Below are 10,252 nucleotides of genomic sequence, written 5' to 3'. Positions count from 1 at the left end.
AATTTAAATCGATATAAATTATAAATAATAATTTTGTATGTCTGAAATTGAATTCAAGGGTGCGCAGTTATTGTAGGGAAGTAATTAGACGTTTTTATCTTTTAGGACGCGTCCTGAGAGGAAACCGCTCACAAGAGCGCGCACTGCGCTTATCCTACATTTTTTCTTCTCGCTAAACTATAAAAACATTTTTGTTACTTGAACTAAAAAAAAAAGTTCACTGAAATAAAATAAAATATAAAATACTTTTAATTCAGTTAGTTGCCTGTGCAACATTTTTGAATTTTATTTAGCTTTAACTTAAATAAAATAACTAAAACTTAAATTAAAATAAATAAAATCTGTACAGCAATGTTTAAATAACCAATACAAATGGAAACACACACACACCAAAATTAGAATGTAAATTTAAAAACAAAATTAAAAAATAAAATGAAAACGAAAAAAACTTTAATAGTATCTCAATAATAGACTATTAAAATAACACTGATTCTCACTGCCCATAAATAGTATAAAATATCTATTTGTTACTCACTCATATCCTATGCATATTAATATATACAATAAAACGAGAAATGTATATCCATAATATACAAAAAGCATATTACAATGTTGCACAAACTAAATTATGCAAAGAATACAATAAAGAAAATGGAAAAATAGCTTAAAAAAGTGCAAGAAGAAAGAAAGAAAGAGAGAAACTGGAAGATAATATAAAATAAAAAAAGAAGTTATGATTGCAAATGCGTTTTATGAGGAGATATTTGCCATCATTCTCTTTGACAGCAAAATAAAATAAAATAAATAATAATAAAAAATATATATTTATTATATTGCATTAACACTAGCAAACATGCATTCTATATTCTACATAAATAGTAATACTATTAGGTTATATTATTCCGTAGTCTGTGGTAAAAACATTTAATACATGGGCGTGGTTTTACCAAAACAACGCTAAATAGATTGGGCGTATGGGTGTGGTCTGTGCGCGATATCGGCCAATCAGCTGAGGGATCCCGCTGTGGGCGGGGCCGCGGTTTGTTGCAGCGAGTTCTGTGCGGTTCTTTATATATTAGTTCAGTGGCTCCAACGATAGAAAGTGGGCCGTACCATCTGCAGTCGGAGGGGTGGAGCCACACACACACCGACATCCAGAATATCGCTTTTCCTCAGAAATGGAGCACTAGCTTGGATTATAAGGATTTACTCGTAAAGTATTTATATTATCGGCAGCTGTGACGGGAAATTAGGCGGATCGTTGTTGACGTTCATCTGCTGTATTTTCACCGTGGATCCCTTTTCCAGCATTGACGGTCTTCTAGTCCCGAGCTCCAGTCTCTTTAACGGGATTCACGCTAGCTGTATATCAGTAGTGTATTTCTGCAATGAACTGAACCGACAGGAATATTTTAAGGAATAACCTGGGAAAATCATGGAATAATACGAATACATAACATTTATTCAGGTATGATGTTTTATGCATGCTTGCTTGCTTCGAAGTAGCCTATGCACTGTTGTTTAACGTTACTGCATTTTGCAATTTGCTGTTAAAAAAAAACTGAAAAAACGCGTAATGCAAATATGCATGGGGAAAAGTGTTCATATTCCACTTTTTTTCCCGCGGTGACTGATGCATTTACGATGTAAACCGACACTGCTTGGCCCCATTCAGGACTGGATGACAGGTGTGGGCTGAATTATGCATGCATGTGAAATAACTTGCATAATACAGCCTAAAGCATCCCGATTGCATGCTACAAGATGTGAGAATTACATGCGATTTGTGCTTGTTTGCATTAAAGGCATAAAAAGATCACTTATTTCATGGCGCTCTGAGATTGATGCATTCAAGGGGAAGGGGTGTCACATCTGTATGGCAAACACAAGGCAAACTATCACACCAAAATGCAATGCAGTTTGCATGCTTGCTAAACAGTGTGCGCTCCAGATTATTGTTGGGATGGCATGCCAAATATTTAGCAGTAGGAGAAAAAAGGACTTGAGTTGTTGCTAGCAAATATAATGTAGTGCATACTACTCGATGCATAACGCAAAGGCGTCCAGTAATGGTGCGAATGAAGTGTACATTTGAGTGCAGTTTTGTGCATGCAGGGGGAAGGGCAGCAGACACTGGAAGACTCGCTTTGTGAAACCCGAGACTTCAGAAAGCACAAAGCATCTCCATCGCTTCTCTGTTCAATTTATGCACTTAAAATAACACCACATTTCAAACGGATGCATACTTTTCTCGTGCTTTGACGCATTAACATGTTGTACAGTTGTTGTTTTTCCCCGAATGAGGTGCTATGTGTGATATACGAGGAGGAATGATTCATTTTAATGAATCGGTTAGTTCACCGACGCCGCTCAAAGATCCGAATCGCGTAACGTTTTTCGCAGCAAACAACTGTTTCGTTAAAAATGGCACGTTTTCGTTTAAGTTTTCGGTTTTACTGGCAAAAAAAAAAGAGGTTAGTTCTTTGCATCCTCTCGGGTGATTTACAAACTGTTCGGATCTTTACAAAGAATCGACTCGGGAGACTCGGTTCGATCGGGCATCACTAGCGTGCGTTATGTGTCATCGCGACCACATGTGTAACCGGTGGTTCGCGACACCAGTTATGAAACTGTCTGCGTTGTGTAGTTGTTGATGAAATCAGACACGGGACAACAGGCGGCGGTATCTCTCTGGATTTACTGATCTGATATTTAACACACAAAGAAGAGCATCCTCTGAATAAATCGCCCTTTTTGCTTCTCTTCCATCCATTAACAATGCCAAGAGCGAGAACAAATAAAACATACCTGATATTTAACACACAAAGAAGAGCATCCTCTGAATAAATCGCCCTTTTTGCTTCTATAACACAAATGTACACTTGTCACATGTGCTCTCATTTCCACATATAGGCCAAACACAAAAATATAACTAAAACAGGATGAAATGACAAAAATAACCACCCAGATATGTAAAATAATATTATATACATAAATTAGAATGAAAATATAGACATAAAAACAACAATTAAAATAAAGATTAATTTAGATCAACAGGAGCTAAAATAACCCACCTCTTCCATCCATTAACAATGCCAAGAGGAAGAGGAGGAGACAAAACAGGAAATTGAGCAGGCTCATGATGACATCACAGCAATTAAAGGGAAACGCTCATCTTTAGGAAAGTATATGAAAATAAACAATTGTGTGTGAATTATACTGACATTTTAACAGTACACTTTCTGTACCTGTTACACTCACCCCTCAGAATTCACACAAAATTCTTAGAGTTTAACAAAAGAAAACACACTGGTCACTTGAATTACATGGTCCACACTTTAAAAACAGTGAAGACTCCACCTTGAAAGCTACCCAAACAAAAGGGATACAAATATGGAGAAAGTTGGCCAAACTTCTACACATTTTGTAGGCACACACAAAGTGCCCATTACACTTTGAAAAACTCAGACCAGGTACATAAACAGGATTAATATAAACAAAAAATAGAGCTCACACTTGAAATCAGAGACAGTGCAAAATGGCATACACAAACCTATACATGAATAACAGGAGGTAAAGACTCCACACCAAGTAAGGTTTCAAGTTGAACCATGGACTCAATCAGCCTACGAACAGGTCTAAGTACTCTACCAAACCTGGTGGTGTAACGATCGTCAGATGTATGGTCAACCAAAGGATCATGAGAATTGTTAGGGACAGTAGGAGAAAAAGCACTAGCTACAGTGTCAAGGTCAACAGATAAACCATCTTGTGCTTCAGAAACAGTTTGAGAAGAATGGGTTGAGACCCAAGAAGCAGTACGATCATCATCACAAACAGCTATGTGAGAAATGACAGACAGAGACTCAGCATGTGACAAATCATCAGTGACAGGTAATGTTGACTCAGCCACATCACATACAGACTGAGAAGGTGTGGAACAAGGATCACCACTAGCACTTTCACCAACACAAAAATCAGTTGCGGGCAAAGGGAGAAAGTTAACTGGCAACAATAGATTCCGATGTACCACTCTCTCATGACCAGATTTGTCACGGATCTTATAAATGTGCAGAGAAGGTTTGGAGTCAACAACAGAATACATGGTGGGTTCCCATTTATCGGCAAGCTTCCGTTTACCTCTACAGCCTTTGTTGGCAATGAGAACATGATCACCAACTGACAGAGGCAATCCTTTGACTCTCTTATTGTACTGAACAGACTGATGTTTTTGTTCTGCAGTAGAGTTCTTTTGGGCCAGCGCCATAGCAGACTGTAGATCACTGACAAGAGATTGAACATAGTCATTGTAATCACAGATTGACTCATCACGAAGCACACTTTGAAACATAAGGTCAACAGGTAATCTTGGCACCCTCCCGAACATCAGGTAAAAAGGAGCAAACCCAGTGGTTTCATGGGCAGTACAGTTATACATGAATGTCATTGTTTGAACCAACTGTGGCCACTTTTGCTTAGATCTGGGTGGAAGCGATCTCAGCATGTTACCTAACGTTCTGTTGAACCTTTCAGTTCCACCATTCCCCATTGGGTGGTAATGGGAAGTCCGTGACTTGTCAACACCGGCAATATCAAGAAGCTCTGCTATCAGCTCACTCTCAAAATTTGCTCCCTGGTCCGAATGGATACGCTGGGGAAATCCATAGATGCAGAAGAAGCCATCCCACAGTTTCTTAGCAACACTTTTAGCACATTGATTTCGGCAAGGAAAAGCATGAGCTAGCTTGGTGAAATGATCCGTGATTACCAAGACATCCACTGATTTATTGTGCCTATCTTCAGCAGACCAGAAATCAATACAGACAAGCTCCAACGGGGCACTAGTCTTGATACTCTCCAAGGGTGCTCTTGCTGCTGGCTCTGATGTTTTACTCAGGACACAACGGGTACAAGTCTTAACGTAATTGCGCACATCATGCTCCATCCCAGGCCAATAGAACCTCTGGCGGGCTAAAGACAGGGTACGTGGCTGACCTTGGTGACCGGCCATATCATGAACACCAGAGAGTGCTTGCTGTTTCAGGGAGCCAGGCAGGACGAACTGAGACTTTTTATGCTTAGTGAGCGGATCTTTGACAGCTCTATACAGGATGCCATTAAGCAAGAAGAGCTTTTCCCACTGCCTCAAAATCCTCAAAACTAGCAAATCCTCATTCGCACGCCACGCCTGGTAGGCCTGCGTTTCCTGCTGACATAGAAAGCCACCCTTGAAATAACTGTGTCCTTGTTCTGCTGATCCTGCAATTCGGACAATGAAAAGGCATGGATTATGTCTTGACTGTCAGGAATCAAGGAAGTCAAATGATCAGCCAGGGATGTTGCTCTGGAAACAGCTCCTGAATCCCAATCATCATAAACAGACAAGATAGACGACACATCCTCAGTAGTCATGGAACAGTTTATCTCAGAGCTCAGATTGAGTTCAGTGTCAAGTGTCTGTGGCTGGCATGTGAGACGGAATGTTTTCTGTACAGAATCATCTTCCACACTGAGTACATACTTGACAAGTTCAGAGTAAGGCTCGGACAGAAGTCGCTGACTCACTGGGTTGACGAATGGGTCACGACTGAGCGCATCCGCCACGACATTCAATCTTCCAGGAACGTACTTGATCTTAAAGTTGTACGGGGCAAGTTTTGAAACCCAACGCTGCTCACATGCATCCAATTTAGGTTTTGTCAAAATGTACGTGAGTGGATTATTATCCGTCCACACAGTAAACTCGTGGCCTTTAAGCCAGTGACTGTACTTGTCACAGACTGCCCACTTTAGGGCCAAGAATTCTAGTCTGTGTGCAGGGTAATTGGCTTGGCTGCGGCTCAAAGACTTGCTGGCGAAGGCTATAGGACGTGCTTTGTCCTCGCCACTGGGAACTTGAGAAAGCACTGCACCTAGGCCGTCCAGCGATGCGTCAGTGCAGAGAATAAAGGGACGATCAAAGTCAGGGTGGGCCAAGACCACGCTCTCGACAAGTGCTCTCTTTAACTCCTCGAAGGCGACATCACACTCAGGAGTCCAGTCCTGGGGAGACAACTCCCGGAAAGTGCCAGATCTGTTACGACTACCTGTGCCTTTCGTCAAAGCGTTTTGACCAGCAGTCAAATTAAACAATGGCTTTGCGATACGTGAACAGCCAGGGATGAAGCTCTGGTAGTAGAGAACCATGCCCAGAAATGATCTTATTTTCTTTGGCGAAGGTGTGATGCTATCTTCTTTCATCAAATCATTCTTCTGAAAGGCTGAAATGACTGCTACTTTGTCTTCATCCACGGAAACTCCAGATCCGCTGATCACATGGCCCAGAAACTTGATGGAGCGCCTGAGAAGGTGACACTTTTTCGGAGCCAACTTCAAATTACTAGCTCTCAACCGTGAAAACACCACTTCCAAGCGTTTCAAAGCCTCTTGTTCAGAGCGGGCAAAAACCAGCAAATCGTCAAGATAGCAAAGGAGGCTGGAAAAATTGAGATCTCCAAATACGCTGAGCATCATGCGCATAAAGGATGCTGGACTGTTACACAGGCCTTGGGGAAGACGATTGTATTCATACAAGCCCATGGGTGTCGTAAATGCTGTGTAATGACGATCAGATACATGGAGTGGGACGTTGTAAAATCCTGATGTCAAATCCACAGAGCTGAAAAGAAGATTGCCACCTAGAGCAGCCAGGCAATCTGCCTGATGAGGCAAAGGATGAGCGTCCTTGATCGTCTTTGCATTAAGCCAGCGAAAGTCCGTACAGACTCGGAGAGACCCATCCTTCTTCCATACCATTACCAAAGGAGATGCATACTGCTGACGGATTTGCTAATAATGCCCTTCTCTTCCATTTCAGAAAGTACCTCTCTCAACTTTTGGTAGTGCGGGAGGGTTGGCGATAGGGCAGGCGGAACGGACGGTCATCGCTCAGATGAATTCGGTGTACAAAGTCTTTCACCTCTCCACAATCGAGTCTGTCTCTGGAGAAAACATCACGATAGGACACGATAAGACTCGCCAACTCTTCCTTCCATGACTCGGAGACTTCACACCCTTCGATATCAATGCCCTCCAAACCATATTCATGCAGTAACCGCACAGGGTCAACAGGTGGAATAGACTTGGGGAAAGCTGCATCAGAAACTTGAGGTCTGCACACATTTTGCGAAACTGTAACATCCTCCACCGCCAAACAAGGAGACACATCAGCCAGCTTAGTGTTACGTCGAAGAGTTATTGGTGACTGGGTGGGATTTAAGATCTTCATCGGCACCCATCGATCACCCCACATAGGAGTCACCACCGTCCAACAAGAACATGACGTGGAGCTGAACGTGAAGTAGTGGGTTCGACGATAACGGAGCTTCCTGGAGAGACATTAATGTTAACTGGTAGTTTTCCCCAGACAAGGTGCTCACATCTGGGAAGCAAAGTAACCGCCTGACGAAGCTTAACTGTGCCGAGCTTAGCGGGCTGTTGAGGACCAGACCAACGAGAAACACAGCTCAAAAGTTCAAGAAACTCTTCACACTCAGGGTTGGTGTTATTACAGGAAATCAGTTCCCAGTACTTCTTTTCGGCTTTCATTTTCTGAAGCACGCATTTGATGACGTTACTGCCGATAATGAACTCATCCTTCTGTCCAGGCACTACTAAGGTTGGTACGATGAACTTGAACCCGTGAACTTGATTTCCAGGTCGTAAGCACATTTAGGCTGAGTAGTAAGACCACCACAGCCCACCAGGACCACGTCACCAGGAATCACTGAAGGTCGAGGGAGAACTCCGTCAGCACACAACTTGGATTCACCTTCCGTACTCAGGGTGCAAGCCATACTACCAGAATCTAGCATACCATTCAGTACGGACTGGCCACCGACAGTCACAGGAGCATAAAAGAGTTCACCAGCTCCATCAATTTTCTGAGATCCCACATACAGCACTGTTTTGTCGGGTGGCAACAATTTGCAACTATTGTTAAAAATTTCTTGTGGGTCTGACTCATTATTTAGGGGAAATACACCACTGCCCATGTTATCCCCTTCTGCACATGGGCTATTTAGTTTAACTGGGTGGCTGGAGAAGGCAGCTCAAGGCCCGTCATCTTAGGACAATTGCTCTTAAAGTGTCCAGGTTTAAAGCAGTTACGACAAAGCCTCTGGCGCATACAATGAGTATGTGTAGTGTGCTCCTTTGATTGACATACTCTACATGCTGAGCTAAAACTGGGCTTGGGGTCTGAAGTTCTGACAGGACAGTTTGGGTTGGGTGAGGACAGTGAGGCAGTGCAAAGAGATAAAACTTTATCCATCATGTCAACCAACTGCTGCATACTATCGACAGGAGTAAAAGCAGCAGCGTTTGGGTTGAGCTGACCAGTTAAACATGGTAACTGACTTGAGGAGAGTTCAGGCTGATTGAGAGAACTGAATACAGGCTCTTCACAGACAGTCACAGAGTTCTGATGGCAAGCTGACACAGGCAATGAGCGTGAAGTTCTAGCAAAAGCTCTCTTCAGGTTCCTGCGATGACTATCCAGTCGCTCTTGAACTTCAGCAGCACTCCACTGTTCAGCAGGCTTGAACTGAAAAGACAAAGCAAGGCCAGGATCTGGACAGTGTGAGATAAACATCATGACAGCCTCAGTAGCAGGGTCCTCAACGCTCTTGTTGCGCCTACGCAAACACTCATCAGCCACATCAATCGCCTTATTCAGCCTTATCCAGTAGTCCATTGGGCTCTCATCTGCCCTAGGCAGGGTGTTATAAAAGTCAGCCATAGGCATGTTTGAATACATCAACTCACTAAAATTTCGCTTCAGTATGTCGAACACGGTGGTGGTGGGGACTGCAGCAGTAGGCCCTGGGAAGCTGCGCAAGGACACTTTGACTACATCCCTCGCTTTCCCAGCTAACCTGCTCAAAATGAGATCAGAGGCAGTTTCATCAGTGCATTTCTTACTGTTCAAATAACTGCACATCAAATCTTCCCATTCATGTACTGTAAACAAATCACTTTGATCACCTCTAAAGAATGGTGGAGGGCAACATCATGTTGGACAATGACTTTCAAATTAGAAGCATCAAAACATTCACTTGACTGCTGTACATTTGACTTAGACTGCACTGGGCTGGGATGTTGTGTTAAATTGAGACTGGCTGTAATGCTCTCACCAATTTTCTGTGCTAAATCAGAAATAAGACCTCCTAGAGACTCAGGGGTAATGACGTGATCAACATTTGGGCGTGTAAAAGGGGTAGAGCAAGCAGCTGGGCACCCTGACGTACCAATAGCTGAATCAGATGCATGTACACGGTCAATTTCAGTATTAAAGAGTGCCCTCCCTCTACCAAAACACTGAGGCGAAACTCCAGACATATTGTCAGGATGGTTAAGTACTCTACCCCTGCCTACTGGGAACATGGCACTAGGCCGTTGTACAGGGCTAAAATCATCCTGACTGACAGTGTCCTCAAACATGACTCAGTTTGAATAGAAAAAAAAAAAGAGAAATGCAATAACAGTTTCAGGAAAAAAAAATAAATAAAAACACTGAAATCACTTAACTAGTATTCAGATAAATGTATCTTACAGAAATCTGGTCATGTAGACTCAAAACAGTTCAGTGTGAGGTTTCATGGAGGAGAGAAAAAAATGTGACGACAAAAAAAACTGTCATTGAGCTTGCAGCAACGCAAAGAACAGTTCAGTACAGCTCATAAAAGGCAAACGTTCAACCTATAGCAATCCTACGTGATATGAGCAGCAGATAGTTGAACGCTGATGACGAGATGAAACGATCTGCGGCCTCCGCGATCAGCAGAACACTCCTCCAGCGATCTCACAGCACACCGTCGTCTAGAAGCAGCAACTCCGGCGATCGGCGCGGCCGATCATGCGAAATCGAAGGGCTCACGGCACCACGTGTAACCGGTGGTTCGCGACACCAGTTATGAAACTGTCTGCGTTGTGTAGTTGTTGATGAAATCAGACACGGGACAACAGGCGGCGGTATCTCTCTGGATTTACTGATCTGATATTTAACACACAAAGAAGAGCATCCTCTGAATAAATCGCCCTTTTTGCTTCTCTTCCATCCATTAACAATGCCAAGAGCGAGAACAAATAAAACATACCTGATATTTAACACACAAAGAAGAGCATCCTCTGAATAAATCGCCCTTTTTGCTTCTATAACACAAATGTACACTTGTCACATGTGCTCTCATTTCCACATATAGGCCAAACACAA

At 42.7% G+C, this 10,252-nt stretch overlaps 1 protein-coding gene across 2 annotated transcripts in view; it reads left to right on the top strand.

Annotated features, from left to right (window-relative positions):
- Nucleotides 1-897: 897 nt before the first annotated feature.
- wasf1 (WASP family member 1) overlaps nucleotides 898-10,252 on the top strand; it is a 78,911-nt gene continuing 69,556 nt past the window's right edge. For both annotated transcript variants that reach the window (XM_058755602.1, XM_058755601.1), the window contains exon 1: nucleotides 898-1,468. The gene's annotated coding sequence lies outside the window, so the exon portion shown is untranslated. The remainder of the gene's footprint in view (nucleotides 1,469-10,252) is intronic.

The sequence above is a fragment of the Onychostoma macrolepis genome, chromosome 20, assembly GCF_012432095.1.
Source record: "Onychostoma macrolepis isolate SWU-2019 chromosome 20, ASM1243209v1, whole genome shotgun sequence".
NCBI lineage: Eukaryota > Metazoa > Chordata > Actinopteri > Cypriniformes > Cyprinidae > Onychostoma > Onychostoma macrolepis.
The sequence above is the reverse complement of the archived record's forward strand: the minus strand, read 5'-3'. Positions and strand labels throughout refer to the sequence as shown.